This window comes from Chionomys nivalis, chromosome 2 (assembly GCF_950005125.1).
Source record: "Chionomys nivalis chromosome 2, mChiNiv1.1, whole genome shotgun sequence".
In the NCBI taxonomy this organism is placed as follows: domain Eukaryota; kingdom Metazoa; phylum Chordata; class Mammalia; order Rodentia; family Cricetidae; genus Chionomys; species Chionomys nivalis.
The window spans coordinates 53,486,908-53,507,024 of NC_080087.1; the positions used below are offsets into that span (position 1 = coordinate 53,486,908).

At 36.8% G+C, this 20,117-nt stretch overlaps 1 non-coding gene across 1 annotated transcript; it reads left to right on the forward strand.

Moving 5' to 3' along the window:
- The first annotated feature begins 501 nt into the window (after window positions 1-501).
- LOC130870609 (small nucleolar RNA SNORD70) lies at window positions 502-588 on the forward strand. Its single transcript, XR_009056753.1, has one exon. It is a non-coding gene; the product is annotated as a small nucleolar RNA SNORD70 (small nucleolar RNA).
- The last annotated feature ends 19,529 nt before the right edge of the window (window positions 589-20,117 follow it).

Below are 20,117 nucleotides of genomic sequence, written 5' to 3' on the forward strand. Positions count from 1 at the left end.
AATTACTGGTCAGGTACACCCAGAGAGCTCCAATACAAGTAATTGGCATTGCTTTTGATAACCCATCATAACTACATGGTAAAACCCTTTTGCTGAATATCTTCATCAAGTCATTCCCCACTGAGGTTCAGGAAGCATTGAGGAAGATGGGGCAGAATGTAGGTGCTAAGAATGGAGATGAAAGCTATAAAATGCTATCTTCTGGAAGTTTTATGCCTGATGTAACCGTGAAATGATATTATCTCTTGATATCTAAATAAGACCTGCAAAATTCAATCTAGACAAAACTCAGTACAGATGTAAAAAGGGCTCATAAGTCTTCCCCCATTCCTGAGAAACTATTGGCAGTTTGTGTCTACTGGGGTAAGAAGAATAATTTTTCTTTGGGAGCCTTGCCGTTGTTAGGTTCCTTATATTCTAGTGGATGGCCCCACACCCATGTATCAATGGACAACAGTAACTGAAATCAGTGGGTATATATTTTTTAAAAAGAGAGAGCAAACAATAATTGTCAATGCTGTATTCCTTTTGAAACTGAATCTAAGTTACTTAGCAAAAATTTGCCACTACCACTGAGACAACGAAAGGGGCATGATGTTTGGAGGATAGGGATTACAGAAGGAAGCAAAGGAAGAGGAGGAGAAAGAGGGGAAGGTAGGTCTCAGAGATAGAAATGAATGTAATATGTTGTATAGATGTACAAAATTTTCATAGAATAAAAGAAAATTAGAATTTCCATACCTAAGCCATCTTCTAATAAATTTATTTATTTGTTATTTATTTATTACATTCCCTTTTTTTCTTTTTTTTTTTTTTTTTGGTTTTTTCGAGACAGGGTTTCTCTGTGGTTTTGGAGCCTGTCCTGGAACTAGCTCTTGTAGACCAGGCTGGTCTCGAACTCACAGAGATCCGCCTGCCTCTGCCTCCCGAGTGCTGGGATTAAAGGCGTGCACCACCACTGCCTGGCCTATTACATTCCTTTTATATATTAATTGCTGCCCTAGATTTTTACACACAGTGAGTGTATTGCATCTTTACAACAGCCTTTCTGGATAAATTTCATCATCTGAGAACATTTTCAAGTTCATTTGATACAAATTTCTTAAGTGAGGCAGTTTCACAATAGCAGAATACATTCCAAACACCTAATATGTAATTGTTATAAAATATTAAGAGGAAATTCTTAAATGTAAATCTATATCAGACAAAGCTGAGATCTGAAACAAAGAGAGAGTATTTCTGTTGAAGAGATATAGAATTTGATAGACTACTGGATTTTTCAGGTAAAATGATCCGAGTATCATTGGGGTTTATAGAACTGATGGCTAAAGATGATTCAGATGGATTTGGGAGTCACCTGTCTATTTATGTGACTATGTTTGTAAACTCTGGGAGATGGATTGTAGGAAAGGGTTAACAAAGGACACACTGAGAGAGGGACTGCAGCACTGGAATCTGGAATAGGAAAGATGGGTAAAATAGCAAACGGGAAGCACGGAAGAGAGAGAACACTTGAACTTGAGCTGGGTTATATCAGAAAAGTAAAGAGCTGAGGTTTTCAAATCACTAGCATCGGGGGCACTCTGTGCTCAGATTTACACAGAGACCTTGGCTAGCTGGATTTCTCCAAACACCAGAATGAAAGAGAAAGAGCAAAAGTCAGGACATCAAACCTATTGATATCCTAATGGTAAAATTTACCCTGCCGAAAGTCATGCATTTACCAAGTCTGTCCGAACTTAAACACTGTTCACCGATGGACTGGTTTCCTTTTGGGAACTTGGTTCCAAGCTTTGTGTCTTTGTGTTATGTCCTTTTTCTCTCTTAACATGAGTGCAGACATAGACCTTGTATTGCAGGTATATAAGCAAGGACAACACTTGCTTTGCCTATTTTGGAATTACTAACAGTCTGCTGCTATTATATACTTCATTTTTTTATTAATTAATTTATTTAATTATTAAAGATTTCTGCCTCTTCCCCGCCACCACCTCCCATTCCCTCCCCCTCCCCCAATCAAGTCTTCCTTCCTCCTCAGCCCAAAGAGCAAGCAGGTTTCTCTGCCCTGTGGGAGGTCCAAGGACCACCCACCTCCATCCAGGTCTATTAAGGTGAGCATCCAAACTACCTGGGCTCCCACAAAGCCATTACGTGCAATAGGATCAAGAACCCATTGCCATTGTTCTTCAGTTCTCAGTAGTCCTCATTGTCCATTATGTTCAGCGAGACCGGGTCTTTGAAGAAAGAAATTGAAGAGGACACCAGAAAATGGAAGGACCTCCCTTGCTCTTGGATTGGGAGGATCAACATAGTAAAAATGGCAATTCTACCAAAAGCAATCTATAGATTCAACGCAATCCCCATCAAAATCCCATCAAAATTCTTCACAGATCTGGAGAAGACAATAATCAACTTTATATGGAAAAACAAAAAACCCAGGATAGCCAAAACAATCTTATATACTTCATTTTTACAACTTTATTTCACTTTCAGATTAAAGAAGTTGTCTTCTACATTTTTTCAAAATTTGAACTTTTCAGAAGTGTTCCATTTTAGTTAATATCAGTCACATTTTACCATAGAAACAGGCAGTAGAATTAGTAATCATAAGAGACTTAGGAGATGAGTAATTCTTGTTAGCTAATCCATTACATGGTCTGTGTAGTCAGTGGTACTCTATAAGAATGTTTGGGACTGTTAAGAAGTAAGAAACCAATTTTCTCACCTCAGCAGCAAACACAAAACTCAGTCAAAGAGGTTTTTAAGGGCACTGTGTAAACACCAGAAGAAAGAAAAGAAGGGGTGGGGGTTAACCAGTTATGAATTATGCTTACCAATGAGGAACAAGACGTCAAATACCTTGTCTCAAAGTTTCTACAGACGTGAAGAGACACCATGACCACAGCAACACTTATAAAGGAAACATTTAATTAGGAGTATCTTACAGTTTCAGAGGTTTAGTCCATTATCTTCATGGCAAAACATGATGCAAAGGCAACATGTAGTCCACTGACATCACACTGAGTGAAGCTTGATAAAAGGGAACCCAAAGATGGCCCCACAGTGATGCACTTTCTCCAAAAACGCCACGCCTCTTAATATGACTACTCCCTATAAGGGCCATTGTCTTTTAAACAACCTTTCCTCTCATCTACATGCTAGTTGCAATCACTGTTCCATGTTGCTGACAGTTCTGAAATACTGTTTGGGATCATAACTGACCCGCCTCATTTATAATCTCCATGACTCCTCTGTCAACACCTAGCAAATGGTGGCATTGAGTCAGTCAGTTAGTGGCAGTTCAGTCTGATCTCAGTCTCAAGCTTGAGGTGCCATGACCAGCGTTCTTTCTCACTGAAGAAATCTAAACAGGTAAGAGAATATATTCCAGTTTGGTTCCATACCCTTACTTCTCTTTGGCCTAACTAACTAATATTGGTCTCACAAAAATCTCTGACTCTACAACATTACTGAAAACACGTACACACACAGCACACAGCACTGATGACAAAAGTTAACACTTGGTCCTGAGTTTATATGTTTGGAAAGTGAATTCAAAATTGTGTATGATCATTTATGTGTATGTATATGTGTGTGCATGTTGGTGTGTGTGTGTGTGTGTTGTATAGGTGTGCCTGTTGAGATTGTATATCTTCCTTGATTGTTCTCTATCTTTTTTTTCTAACACAAAGTCTCTCACTGAACCTAAAGCTCATCACTTTGTAAAGAACCCTACGATCTGCCTGTCTCCAATGATTGCAGACATAGATTATAGACATGTGCCTCTGTTCTTGGCTTTTGTTGTAGGTACCTGTGATATAAATTCGGGGTTTCATCCCTACATCACAAGCACTTTAACTACTGAGCTATCTCTGCACCCCATTAAAAATGAAATTTGATTACAAGGCAAAATTATCAAGATTATGATGTGACAACTTCCAGTGTTTTCTGAAGCATATAACAGCTAGTAAGTTATAGATAAGCCTAATCCTTGTGATTTGTGTGTGCCAGTTGGTCTAGACAAAGTTGAGCAAGTTTGTTGTATCGGGTATAATATATCCTATTCCATGTGACTTCAAAAGATAAAATTTAAACCAGTGATAGGAAGATAATGGAGAAGGATACATCACCATCTTACAAGGAGCCAAATCTGGACAGTTCAAATTCAAGAAAGAGCTGTGTTCTCATAACAATGTTAGATGGGGACTCAGTGTCTGCCTACAGCAATAACACAGAGTAGGATAACATATGAATAGAATAAAGGGTTTGATTTAAAAACTGTCTAAAGCTGTTTCTGACTCTGAAGTCTTGGAATCTCTTAAATTAAATGCATACACACTGAGAAGACATAAATTGGATACCTAGAGGAAGAAAAAAAACATGATGGACGAGGTGGCCTTTCTTTACAGCCCTCATCTTTGAGCAGAGATTTGCCAGTTTCAAAGCTCTCCATGGAAAATCTAATGGCAATCCCATGTTATTAAGTCATATATGTCCTTTGGGATCACAATAAATTTAAAATGATAAGCACACCCTAAGAGTGCAATCAGATATTTTAACAGTAGTGTGTATGAAAGTATAGAATTTGTAATAAAATAACAGCAGCCATTGTGGAGCATTCTGATCATAGCCATTATGAATTACTTTTCAAAGTGTGTTTGTGTTGTGGTGAAAAACAGACACATGCAGATTTAATATTCCTGATTTCAGAGTTAGCTGTCTTACACTTGCTTTACATGGGTTTATTCTGAGAATGAAAGTACTATAGAAGCATCAGACATTGGACTTGATGAAATTTTATTAACTATGAGTACAATCTTTCTAATCAATTTTTCAGAAAACAGCTATTTTGTTCTATTTTGAAATAGTGATTATTAACAACTTACTCCAGGAATGTTGTTTTCCAGATCACTGCTTTTGTTCTCTTTTAAGTAGACATTAACTTTTAATTTTGTGAAAAGCGATTTAAAAAGAATTTATCCCAATACTGGGAACTGAACCTAGATCCTCATTTATACTAGACAAGCATTTGCTCAATGAACTGTAGCCACAGTCCAGGATTGCACAATATTACTTTAAGAAAAGGAGGAAAAAAGTCAGATCATTTTTTTCCTAACTTAGGAGAACAAAGTCATTGTGCTGCTTGATAGATAATGACAAACTAAGTATAAAGTGGAAGAAATAATGGGGTAAATTCAAGTCAACAATCAGATGACCATAAGAACATAGTCACATTACTGTTCTCTCTGGTAACACAATCAGTGTTGCGAAGGATATTTAATGTTTAACTGTATGCATTTTCATTCTCTGTAACCTCTGATGTCAAGGTATGAATGTCCAAACTGTGCATGCACTAATTTATTGCATCTACATCAGAGGTTGCATCAGTTTTAATAGGTCAATGTGATTTTCACTTTTAATGGCACAATTAATGTTCATAAGAAAGGAATTGTGATGTTGATTAAGATGTATGTTGGGCTTCAGTTTATTCCTTTCCTTGGTTAATATTTATACTGTCCATTACAATACTCTTCTGCTCTATATAAGTCTGCCATTCCCTAACTCTGGGAATTCTCAGTTCATAGACTGGTCATGCTACTAGTTGTTCCTGGTAACACTCAGCAATAGGAATATCCCTAATGTTCTCTGCTTCCTGCAACGGTTAATACCTTAACACCACATTTGACTCTCATTGTCATTTGTCCAAAGTCCATACAAGTCTCCAATTTTTGTCTTTGTTTTTGTTCTCATTAAATTGAAGCTTAAATGGCAGGATTAGTAAACCCCAGTTCTTGCTGTGAAGTGGTTTTACACTCGTGGCAGTGATTCTGCTTACCATATCCACAAAGACAACTCACTTTTCTCTGTGTCTTATCAAAGCCTTTTTTCTGAGCCCTATATCGATGTAACTGATAGCTTAATGATCTGGTTTCAAATATAAAAGTTTCCAAAATCCAATTTGTTTAAAACCACATTCATTGTCTCCCCAGCTCTGCTAATGACCTGTCATATTGCTCTGATCTACCTTACCTAAAATTCATCTCTGGTCACTGTTTTAATCTCTGGTCTACCCCTCTATTGACTCCGTAAAAAGAAGCCAAGAAAAAATGGTAGTTTTTAAATTTATCAATAGCTTTCAGGTATTTTAATTGATTCAGGTCTACCTACTCCCTTTCTTCAAATGATTCATCTACGTCTGCCCACGTTCCTAAATGTGGGTAATCCATTTAGACATCTTTCCTCCCATTGTCAGCATTATTTTGGTCATATCAGCTAATCTCATAAAGTTTTTTTTTTTTTTTTGATTTTTCGAGACAGGGTTTCTCCGTAGCTTTTGGTTCCTGTCCTGGAACTAGCTCTTGTAGACCAGGCTGGCCTCGAACTCACAGAGATCTGCCTGTCTCTGCCTCCCGAGTGCTGGGATTAAAGGCGTGTGCCACCACCGCCTGGCCCCTCATAAAGTATTTTAATCACAATAGTAGAAGAACTTCCTCATCTCAGCATCTCATGTTCCTTGTAATAACATTTTATTTTATCTATTTTATTATCAATTAGGCTAAATATAAATATATCTTACACACTTAATTGTGGGAAACACATTTCATTCCTTTTTTTGAAAACTTGACACATCCCACAAGAATCCTAAGAATATATAAAATTATAAAAGAATACTTATAAACTCACTGGAATAGTCTGTTCACTCTAGATATATCTTATCCTTCAATTCATTTTTGTCAGGAGTTCGATATATTTCTACATGTTTGTTCTTTAATGTACAAACAAGGCAAACATACAGCTTGAATTATTGAAAAACAAAAGAAATGAATATAGGAGGTGGAAAGATTAATCAGTGGTTAAGAGTACTTTTTGGTCTTGCAGATACCTGGGTTTAGTTCCTAGCAATATGTGGTGGTTCACAAGCAATAATTTCAGTTCCAGGGCATTCAATGGCTTCTTCTGACCTGTGAACACCAGGCATAAATATGGTGCATATACATGCAGGGAAAACACTCACACATAAAATAAAGTAAATAAATCTAAACAAAAAATTTAAAGAGAAATCAAAATTATCTATTATTCTATGATCTTCATATTAACACTTTCGACACATTGCATGTTTTTCACACTATTCTTTTGCTCATATAGAAAGACCTATTATAGTTTAGCAAAGCATGTATGCTTTTCTATCATATTTTTACTTGTGCGACATAAATCTTACAGATATACACAATTTTAAAGAAACAAATTTATAAGTATAGTTATTGTCAATAATATTCCTGATTTTAAAAAAATTGTGTTAGTAATCACATGAGATACTCTAGAAATATTGAGAGATATGTGCATAAAAATGCCCCCATAAGAAAAAAATTGAGACAGCATGTAGGAAGGTGCTGCTTGTTCGTCCCAGCTGCCCAGAACTGAAATAACCACACAGATACTGTATTATTTAAATTACTGTTTGGCCCATTAGCTCTAGCTTCTTATTGGCTAATTCTTATATTTGATTTTAACCCATCTCCATTAATTTATGTACCACTATGAGGTAGTGGCCTACCATCAAAGTTTCAGCACATCTGTCTCCAGTGACAGCTCCATGGCTCCTCCCTGTCTCTGCCTCCTTTCTCCCAGCAGGCCATTTAGTTTTCCCTGCCTACCTAAGTTCTGCCCTATCAACAGGTCAAGGCGGTTTCATTAATGGTAATCACAGCATACAGAGGAAAATCCCACATCAACAGCACTCTGTATAGTCTTATGGCTCCATATGTATAGTTGGAACTGAAATTATGAAAGCTCAAGAAATTTGCTCATTCACTTAGAACACCTGCTAAACACCTAATCCTGTTTTAAAGTAAACACGTCTGTGAGAAAAATGTTTTTTTTAACTTTTAAAAAATTGTGTGTGAGGGTGTTTTGCCTTCATTTGTATCTGTGTATCATGTGTGTGCCTGGTGCAAAAGGAAGTCAGGAAAGGGCATCAGATCACTTACTTGCAACTGGAGTTACAGACAGTTGTGAGCTGTGATTTTGGTGCTGCGCTAATCCTCCTCCCCTGCAAGAGCGAAAACTGCTTGAAGCCACTGGGCCATCTTTTTAGCCCCAAGACATTTTTTTGCAAGTTATTTCTTTACATTTATTTTTGATATTATATTATAATTACATTTCCCTCCAAATCCTCCCCATTCTCCATCTAATTTATGACCCGTTTTGTTTCCACTAATTGCTATTGCATGTATATATTTATATGCATATATATTCCTAACTATATCCTATTCAGTCTGTATGATATAGCTTATAAGTGTAGTTTCAGGGCTGACTGTTTGGTACAATGGACAACAAGTTGGTGTGCTTTTCCCTGGAGAAGACCACTCTTCCCATTCTCAGCTTTTCTCAGTTGCTATAGTTCTTCGGGTAGAGTGACGGTCTTGTGGGCTTTTCCCGATGCACTTTTGTTATGTGCATTTTTGTGGTTTTTATTCAGTAGACAGTTGGGTACTCATATTGATGATACTTTATGGGTGTATCTTTTGATGTTACTAGATGACACAATCCCAAAGCAAGCTCTCTGAACCTCTTCATCCTCTTCTCCAGAAATGTTCCCTAAGTCTTAGATGCTAGAGTGGTCTTTCTTTTTTTTTTTTTTAATGTATCCTTTGGAACTGAACTCCACATCTCTGTATAATTATTGACTGTGATTTTTTGTAGTGATCTCTGTTTGTTACAAACAGAAATGTTCATGATGATGGGTGAAGACTACATTTATCTGTGGGCACAAGGACGAGTGTTTATAGATTGTTATTAGGGAGTATATTGGTATAGTTTATTAGTGCTTGTCGATTCTCCTCCAATAACCATGTTTTCACTAGCACTGAGTAGTTAGCGTCATTTCCAGTACCAGGCATGGCTTCCTTCTTGTTGAGTGGATTTTAAGTCCAAGTAGAGGATTGTTGGTTACCACCAAGTCATGTGATTAATACTGTACTCTTGGGGTTATCAAGCCATACTGGTTATTTAGGAAGTTCACAGGTATTATAGCTATTAGGAATATTGGTTGCCACCTTCCTTTAAAAGCTTTCACGGTGCCTTCTGATACCATGAACACTAGTCTTCAGGGAAGAGTACTCAGCTCATATCCAGCTCAGGAGTCTCTGGGCATGTTTCTGAAGTGCACAGTATCCTCAGCAATAGGGACTTACCGTCCATCTCTAGGGGGTAACCACAGGCAACAGTATTAGGCTATATGTTTTAGACAGCTCTGGTCAACACCTCAAAAGGGGGTTTCTCATGCATATGCCTTCTCTTTCAGTTTAGTATTTATTGAAGATTAAGCTAAAGGTGCGCTTTTAAAAAACACCTTCTTACATTCCTTAAACTCATTAGAAACCAGAGTTTGCATTACTCCCAAGATTGCATTCTAACTGAGGTCTGATAATTCCATCACTTACTCACATGCATTTGTATCTGACTTTTTCTTCTTTCTAAGGGGGATTTTCGATATCTAAATTCATCAGAAATCTAGAAAAGTAAAAACCTATGAACAGAAACATTAATGTATGGGTGACTTTGGAAAATGTATACAGATTATTTATGTATTTTTTAGTGTTTCTAAGATGTTGGTACATGAGAGAAAAGTTCATTTCAAAATAGAAGATGTTTTCAAGAATAAAGGATGTGCGAACTGTATCTCACAGGACTCATGCATTTCCAAATCAACAAGATCTGTAAAGGACGAAAAAAAAGAGATGCTATGACTCCACAGTCTCCAAATGCCTACAGGTATGTTTGAAAAAATAAGATGTGTGTTTTAGTGAAGAGAGAAAAGGCTGCTAAAACTGTTTCAAGTACAGAAATGAAAACTCTCTAATAACAAGCATGGATAGTGTTCCTATAAAATACGTGGGAATGAATCCAAAAATCAATTTTGTACCTCAAAATTGAAGCAGTAGCAATTTCGATTGTATATTTGTGTTGCCGGGCAATTCTTTCCATGTGGAAGAAATGGAGACTATGATAGGCTGGGAGGGGCGAAGCTGCTGTGGCTAACTAAGATGTGGGGTTTTCCAGAGACCTAGCCCTGCCCCCTTTGTTTGTCAGTGTGACTGTTGGTGGACCTTTGTTTCTCAGATCATGCAGTCATCATTCCATCCAAAAGGAGGAAAGGAGTTTGCCCCAGACTCACAGTATTTAAATATAGAAAAAGCAAATTTTATAAAAACTACTTATAGCCGGGCGGTGGTGGCGCACGCCTTACATTTTAAAAACTCGAACCAAAAAACAAATTGCCAGGTGTTATTCTAATTAACAAAATGTCCAGTGTAATGCTTGAGTCTGTGTACAAGAATTTCAAGGATAGTTGTTGTATTATTTAATCTGCCTGAAATAATTAGACTTGGAATTCCCCTAATTCCAAAATTATGAAAACTTATATTCTATTTTGCAGTCTCAAAGACAAGCTCCCAAATGCAACGTTAGGCTATTGGTGACTTTTGTTGTTGTTGTTACTGCTGCTGCTTTTTTTATTCTTTTTGTTTATCTTTCTTCTTGTTTGGTTTCTATTTCTCTTTTCTTTATTTTTTTATTATTTAACACAATTTAAAATTTAAATATATTTTGATCGTATGTTCTTGCATTAGAAACTTTGAGCCCAAATAATGTGTCCTTACTTGCCACATCAAGATAGAGGAGTCATGGAGCTGATGGATTTCCTTTTTGTGAGCATACGTGTAATTGCCTAAAGCATCATTGTTTACTGAGGACTCAACATAATTAGCTTGCTATTAAAATTATGTGAGCATGACAGGCCAAGTGTTTGTGTGATGATACATGTGTGTACATGTAAATTTAAAGGTCAGGGATAAACCTCACATTGTTCCCCAGACCAGACACCATCTTAGTTTTGAGACAGAGACTCACACTGCCTGGAAGTTTGCCTAGGAAGCTACACTTTTGACTAGTGAGCCCCAGGAATCCTACCATGTCCATGGCACATGCACCATGACACACTTGCTATATAACTTATATCTTACAAATTGCATTTGTAAATAAGAAAACTGAACAATCCTTGTGTTGTTTGCCATAATACATTCTTTTCTGCTTTAGGTTTATTTTTTTAACACATCAATAATGTCTATATTTTGTGCCGCACTGGTCCATGGTGTAGCACACATATAGCTTAGAAGAGGTAAGCACCCTTTGCTCTCATCAGCCTTAAGCCTGTCTACCATTTTGCAGAGTCAGCCAGACGTGTGAACTTGCAGCAAGCAGGACTTGAAAAGCTAGAATCAGAGAGTGTTCATTATCACTGCACTTCATCCCCTAAATGAATGACAAACAACACATAAGCAGGAATAATGGCTGCCACCTTTCGGAGCATGAGAGCTAGCCTCCAACAGTTGGAGCTCTTCTTTAAGATGACACATATTCACAGAAATTACAACTACCAGAGTATTGTAGTCTAAAGTTGTTTTATCCTGCTTTATTGGTCATTATTTGTTTTATGTTTCCTCAGAAAGTTTCTAGAATAAATAACTACTGTAGATAAATGCTTAAACACACAAGGAAAAGAGAGAATTAGAACCATTTCCAGAGACTAACTGTACATATTTGCCAGTACATTTATGCAACTCTAATAGTGTTTGAATAACAGAGCCAGAACAAATTTTTTGATAATAATTCAAATAATTCAATAATTCAAAATTTTTTTCTTGCATTGAAAAGATTTTTAATTTAGCATGTGTGAGGACATGTATATCTAGAATTTAATAAAGTGTATGTTAAAACACAGTTTCCAAAATTGGAAAAGTATAACAGTACACAAAATTACTGTTACTGGGATTACGGGCTTTACTCCACCAAGGTAAATAAGCACTTTAATTCCATGTAAACATATAAAACATTTGCTAAGCTGGTCTGGCACTCTGTGAACATTTCCTGCTTTGCTCCCGAGGTTGTTGGCATTTCTCAAACCTCTTCTTTCCACTACTTGCTGCTACCAAAATTGTGCCAGTAATGTCGGTCTGGTAGCAGCAATGCTTGAGTCAGTAAACACCAAGATAATTATAAAATGCGCTGTAATAATTTCTTTAGAGAGGGGAAAGTAGAGGTTACTGCATAGACCCTGTTATTTTAGCTGCTATTTTCTGCAACTCATCTTTTGTTCTCAACCAGCTCCAGAGTGGCTCCAGCTTCTCACCTCAGCAAACAAAGCAAAGCATAAACATGGCTGAGAAGTTTCTTTTCATTCTCTATTTCACTGGAAAAAAATATCCTTGAGAACTGAAACATAGTTTTATATAGTACTGATGATTCCAATCCATACCTGATTTCTAGTTTCATGCAGAAATATGGACATATAAAAAGTATCAAATTCCTTTTTTTATAAAATGAATCTAGCAACTCTTTGTGGCTAATAATTATATGTGTCTGTATAAACACAAAATAAGTGGTGTATATCTATATATAGCTATGTATTTAATGTGTATATAAATAAGTGTATATGTAATTCTTTATAGAGAAAATTTGATGATATGCTGAATTATCCAAATAATCTATATTACTTTTTTCACTGTCTTTAAATGCATTTTGGAAATAATAAACCACATATTACAAAAATTTCATAAAAGATAAAGTATTATCTATCATTTTGAATAATAATTGTAATGATTTATGTTTCTCTAAACTGAAAATAAAACAGAGATCTTGATGTTTCTGAACTATATTTACTTTGCCCTACCCTTATATATAGTTTCTAAAACCTCAACCCAATCTAAATCCTCAAAGACTGCGATTTATCTCTGGGCCTATTGTAGAAATCTCATGGGAACTTTCAAACTCAGAAAATAAGTAGTCTGGAAAGATTCTGCTGAACCAGAATGATACGCTCTGCTCCATGCTGTGATGGCCTCTTAGAAGCTCTGCATTGCCTCTCACACTGACCTCCTTGCCTTGGAGCCTGATTTAAGCTGCCAATAGCTGAAGAAAAAAACATACTATCACAGTAGAGCCAAGAATTCCTCCTCCTGACACTCTCAAGAGTTCTGACATTAGTTTGCTCAATCCACTGATTGATTTGCACTCTCAGATACACAAAGCCATTTTACAAATAGTTTAAATTCTAGAGTCTTCTTCCAAGATTAAATAAAATTGGTACCAATATTGTGGTGATGGTAGTGGTACCCAGTCAATCACCATAACCATCCACACCATACTAACAGATGACCTCTCCTTCCAGCTTGGGCTTTTGTCCTAACACCTATCCCTTGCCAATTTATGTTGCCAGGAATTTATTCAAAAAGAGGTCAATTGTGTCTCCCAAATAAGCACAAGTTGGAGTCATGTGAGGGCATTAATCAGCCTATATCACTCTCATTTTGTTGTGCTTTATTCAGAAATATCAGATGCAAAGCTTTACTTTGGGAACTAGAGACAGAAAGTAAAATATTGCAGTATTATTATATGAATTTAGAGTATGGACAAAGAGAGCTAGGAGGTCAACAGATATTTGAATATTAATGAGTGTTAAAAATAAAATAAAAGGGAAGTCTAGGTTTCTGGTAAAACTGAAGAAAAGGATCACATGCTAGCCCATCTGTGGTTCAGTAGGGTATGTGCGTGTATGATTGTATAGGTATATTTTATTATAGATATGATCATATCATCACACCATGTAAAGCTGCTTCACAAACTTAAATATCCTACTTGATTGTTGAAAGCAGCTGAGTTAGGATTCCAGACAAAGAAGTGGGAGAAATGGTTTCCTTTGTAAATCTAGAAGAATAAAATGGAATTGACAAGGACACATAGGTGTGGCCACTGAGTAGAGTCATTTTGGTAAAAAATGTCTGCATGAACAGCGTCTTATTAGCTAGAGCAGCATCACTCTAACCAGACTCATGAAGGGTTGTGTGTGCTGTACCTGGATTTTTCCTTGTGTTCCTAACATCAGCAGCATTAAGAACATGCTATAATTATATATTTTTCTTGAGTGTGGAAGCTGTAAATTGGAGACACAGTATGTGTACTTTTTGGGTAGAGTAAACAGGAAAATGGATGAGGATATTAGAATGTATCATAGCTGGGAAGATTCAACATTGTTTAGTAGAACTTGTTTTCCTAAAATCAGGGTGTGAGTTGAAACAGTTGCAGAGTATAATCTAATTTTATCTTTGAGGGTCAAGAATTCTTGAAGTAACATTAATTTTCAAAATTAAACAAAGTAAGAAATCTCTGCTATATAAAATAAATGGGAGAACAAAAGAAACTGACAGATAAGCAGATAATACTGAATGTTGGAGATGTTTTTTAAAAGATGCTCTGTATATTGAAGCTCCATAAAAGAGCAATGAATTCAGATAAGAAAGTGATATAATACGTTTGGTGTAATGAGCAGTTTAAGATGAAGAAAGATGAGAATTCCATAGATGGCCATCAGGAAAATATTGTGATAATGCCTGGAAACACAGGTGGAGTGATGGCAAAGGCATGCAGTGATCCCTGAGAAAATGAAGGATGATGGAGGTACTTTGGGAAAGACTCAAATGAACAAATATATAACTTTTTGCCTCTTTTATTTGCGTGCTGCTCACTAGACTATAGATCAAACTTTTAACCTTAAATTTCCTACTATTTCCTCAGGAAAATTATTTGATTGAAGAGACTCATAATGGATCAAAAGGCAAAAGTCAAGTGACTATGGAGTGCTGGGCCCTAAATGGAACATCTGTATCACAGACACAGACACACGCATGAATGCCACACAACACACACACGCGAGCACGCGCTACACAGAATACACCATACACATAGTACACACACACACACACAACACACATACCACACATACATACCATACCACACTACACAAGGCCACAACACACACAACACACACAATATACAACATACACAACAGACAATACACACATACATGTATGTGACATACATGTCACATACAACACACATACCACACATAGGCACCGTACCACACCACACAAGGCCTCAACACACACACAACACACAGCACACACAAAATGTACAACCCACACACCATATAATATACACACCACACAACTCATATGTCACATATAGCACACACAACACACACTATACACACACACACCATACTACACCACACAAGGCCACAACACACATACAACACACAGCACACACAAAATGTGCAATACACATAACACATAAACCCACACAACTAAATGAAACCTACAGAAGGTGGGTACAGAAAGACAGATAAGAGCTCGGGGTCAGGAGAACTGCAAAACAAGTGTCTTCTCAGCATGCATGACCCAGCTAATGTATTCATGAACTCATTGGATCTGTACTTCACTGCACAATCCTGGGCTCATGAATACGTTACCATGAAACAGGGAAGACTGAGAAGGCCTCACTCTTTATAGGACTACTGATAATCACAGGTGGCTAGAGCAAAAGATGACATTTTCTCCAGTGGTGTGACTTCTGATAAGTTAGTTAGTCAGTCATGGTCCAGTAAATAACATTCTACCCATGCTCATGAAAGCAAATCTTATTTAACTCAGTGGATCTTCCACACATAAAAGACATAAAAAGAGGGAAAACTGCTGATATATATGTGTGTGTCTGTGTGTCTGTGTGTGTGTGTCTGTGTGTGTGCATGTGTGTCTGTGTGTACATACATACACAGATAGAAAGATAGATACATAGATGGTAGATAGATAGATAGATAGATAGATAGATAGATAGATAGATAGATAGGATAGATGGATAGATAGATAGATTAGATAATAATTTTTTTCTGCAAAATATTCTGATCATAGTTGATCCCCTCCCCCAGTTCATCTATGATCTTTTCAAACTCCATGGTAATTCAAATTAAATTTGTTTTGTACATGTAAATTTAAGAAGTTTCTACTGTAATAGGTTTCCATCTGACCCCTAAAATGGCCCTGAGATTCAGCTCTCTCTCTTGCTATCCATATTTTCTTCCTCACCTCCTTTTTCATCCCCATGTCCATTTACCTCACCCTACCCATAAAACATATTCTATGTCCCCTTCCTTGGGGGATTCATCCGTTCCCACTAGTTCATTGCTCTATACATAACTTCCTCTGTGGGAGGAAGTTATTCCATTTGGGTAAATATACCATGTTACCTTTATCTATTCATCCATTGACAGACATCTAGACTTTTTCCAAAATCTGGCCTTTATGAACTGAGGAGAAATGAACATAGTTGAATATGTGTCTCTGTAGTAGGATGTAGAGTCTTTAGGGTATATGCCCAAGAGTGGTATAGCTAGATGGCAAAATAGATCAATTCTTATCTTTTTGAGCAATGGCCACACTTATTTCCACATGGCTGTACTGATTTACATTCCCACCAGCAACACATGAATTTCTCTCAGGGACTACTGTAGTAGAGTTGGTGGATTCTGGTGCAATCATACTGCTTTGATTATTAATAATTGTGTTTTTGTGCTGGCACCTAGATATCTGGGTTTGGGAAAATTGTGATATGAGGTGTTGATATCTGCTCTTGTCATTGATAGGTGGGTGTTCCATTTTTTCTTTCTGTTGATCTCTCTGGATCTTAGGAAAGACTGGATCTTAGGAAAGTTGCTTAGTAGAGTATGTTCTGATTCCCTGCCAAATGTGGCCATTGGGAGACGTAGATAGAACATGTTTCTAGATACTGGAGGCTGACAGAAGGAATGAGAATTTGCAGTGGAGAAGAAGAAGGGGAGAGATCATTTCTGGACTAGTGTGACCCTTGGGTTTCCAGGGAAAGAATTCCTCCATGTACTGGCAGCTGACATAAAAAACTGGAATAACGACATCTTGAATTTTGCAGGCAAATGGATGGAGCGAGAAAACATCATTTTGAGTGAGGTAACCCAGAACCAGAAAGACAATTATCACATGTACTCACTCACAAGTGATTTTAAAACATAAAGCAAAGAAAACCAGGCCACAATTCACAATCCCATAGAACCTAGAAAACAATGAGGACCCTAAGAGAGATATACATAGATCTAATCTACATGGGAAGTAGAAAAAGACAAGATCTCCTGAGTAAATTGGGAACATGGGGACCTTGGGAGAGGGCTGAATGGGAGGTGAGAGGCAAGGAGGGAAGAAGAGAAAAATGTAGATCTCAATAAAAATCAATTTAAAAAGTAAAGAGAGAGAGAACTGATATGAGTTAAAGAGGGTGCAGAGAGGTTCTACAAGAAGGAGGAAGGATGTATCTGCTGTGAGGTTTAACAGAGTCCTCAGGGAATGGAGTCAGACAGGAAGCTTTGTTGGGAATTCTCAATGATGACATCCAACTCCACTGCTCATTAATAAACCCTTTTGCAAACAAATGTTCTTGAATATACTGGTAAAGGGTCATCTTCTCTCTTGATAACATTTCTGTCCTTTTCACAAATGTCAATACAATATGTGAAATATGTACCAGCTGCTTAAGAGGCAGACATTTGCCCTGCTCCAGTGCAAACTTTTGACATGGTATTATTATCCCTACTCTGGAGACTGGGCAATTTAATTTCTTTGTTGTAATCTTTATTATATTAAGTAGAGTACCTAAATTCTTGATATAAATGCAAATTGCTTGTTAAGAAGCTGTTAGCGTTCATATATGGGAAAGTGATCATTTTGATAAAAAACAAAAAGAAAATAATAAAACCTGTCTTCTAGGTTCTCATATTGACATTATTTTTGACCTAAAACAACAAGTTCACTTATAAAACTTCATTCTTTTTCTGCCTTTCTTTGTGTTTTTCTTTAACCCTTTCTTATGCCACTCTGTTTCTTCTTGTTTTATTTTTGCATCTTAGAAAATTATTTTTGATTTAACAATGAAAGTTACACACACACACACGTGTTTGATTTTATTTCATTTTACTCCCTTTTACTCTGTCTTACCCCTCCCTCTCTCACTGAAACAAAATGCAATGTCTTGATTTGGAATGTCAGTGATGTAACATTTTCAGGTAGAACTATTTAAACATCTCATTTCAAGCAGTGGCTTGCTACTGTTGATGATGAAAATGTTCTTTTGCTCCCCATTCTATTAGTGTGCACTTTGTAATAGTAATACAAGTACCTTTTATCCCATGCTACTAAATTCTTTACTTTCTCCTAACAATGAATACATTAAAAGCAAGGTTCAAGTGCTTTGCTATATGTAGTCATTTGTGCTCTGTACAATTTTTTCCAACCACAGACAGAGAATGTCAGCCATATGTAGCACTATTTTAATTGTTCTTAATAATAAAGCCCAGAGACAAATATTAGGAAGTGAAAACTGAACAATCAGAGAAGCAGAGCATCCAGCCACTAGTTCTTACCTCTATGAAATCCTCAGACCAAATAGAGCATCCTGTCTCTACTAAATACTGTCTCTATGAAATCTCAGACTGAATTATGAGTTCCTGTCTCCTCCTGCCTAATATTCCTTTCTGTACCCAGCCATATCACTTTCTTTCTCCACCTCTCCAGTGCTAGGATTAAAGGAGTGAGCCACCACTGTTTGGCTCTGTTTTTCTTTTAGACTGATTCAATATTTTATGTCCCAGGGTGGCCTTGAACTGACAGAGTTCCATCTGCATCTGTATCCAGAGTGCTGTGATGAAAGGTGTCTGCCACCACTGCCTAGCCTCTATGGCTAACTAGTATGACTAGCTACACACTTTGATCTTCAAGCAAGCTTTATTTGTTAAAACACAAACAAAATATCATCACATCTATATAGTAAGTTCCCCAGTACACAAGTGTCATTAAATCAATATGTCTTTATTTTTTTGCTAAAATTTCAAGAATGTCAATAGAGAATTAAAAGATTCAGCAAGGAACTGTTCCAACATAACACAACATCATAACTTGGAGGGTTATTTAATTCATTCTACTTAATTTCCGTCCTTTAGTGTTCAGTTCACTTGTTTGCTTGAGACTCCTGCAAGTCTCTTTTTAATGCCCATTACCTTACCAGAGAAACGTCATGAGTATCATGGATCATTATGCAGAACATGTGAAGAAACAAATCAAATTCGTTCTCCAAAGAATGAAGTGTTTTTTCTTATTAAAGAAAACAAGCCATTTACCACTGAAAGGTTCAGTCCACCAACACTTACAACTCATAATTGTAAAGAGTAATGATAGTATGTGATTACCTAAACAGAAATTCTGTTTTTAATAGGTAATAAGATGTCGATTTTCACATGTACCCACAAATAAAATGCAGATCATTATTTAAGTAAGCTCTTTGCTAGAAGCTATTAATTTTTAATTTTCTGCACACAAAGAAAGGTCAAAGTCAACAAATGTGCTATTGAGACAAATCCATGTGAAATTACCCTGAGTAATAACTGTCATCTATGCATGTTCTGAATCTCCAAGACGGAAAACACGTCTGCTTTTTCTAGAATGTTAAATTCTTAGCCATGGCCCCAAATAGTCCACATACCTGTAAACTGAGAACAGGATTCATCATCCACTAGGAATGCAGGGAAACGAGGCGCAGGGAAGGAAAACACATGGCATTTCACATCACACATCATGAAGCTAAATTGCTCTTTGTATTCCAGAAGAATTCCAGACTTTTAAAAATCAAAAGGTCTGAAACAACATTAAAGGCTACTGAAGGATAAGCTTCTCTGTTTTTTTTGTTTTTTTTTTTTTTTTTGGCACATGAATTAGTCAAAAAGAGAAGATGGGTGATTACATGGTTAACCCTTGAGTCACATTTTGCTTCTATCCAGCTCAAATTCTATACATGGAAAACAGAGAGAAAGGAAAGTGACAAGTGTTTTGATTCAGCAAACATTACTGACCGTCAGGAACTCAGAAAGGGTGGGTTTGACTTCATGCATCATTTATGCAACAGTAGGAAAGTTGTCACAAACTCGCAGGCCCTTTCTCTCTCCATTCTAGGATGAGTGTTTGTACTAAAGTGCAGCAAACGTATTTGGGCCCTCCTCCTACATTCCCACCTACTAGTTTATCGGAACGGAAGTGGAGTATCCACATGGATTTGAGAAACACCATTAAAGCATTAAGATGAAATGCACTTGGCATTGTTCTCCAGAGTTACCCTTTATGCATGCATCATTCTTATGGGAAAAAAACGCA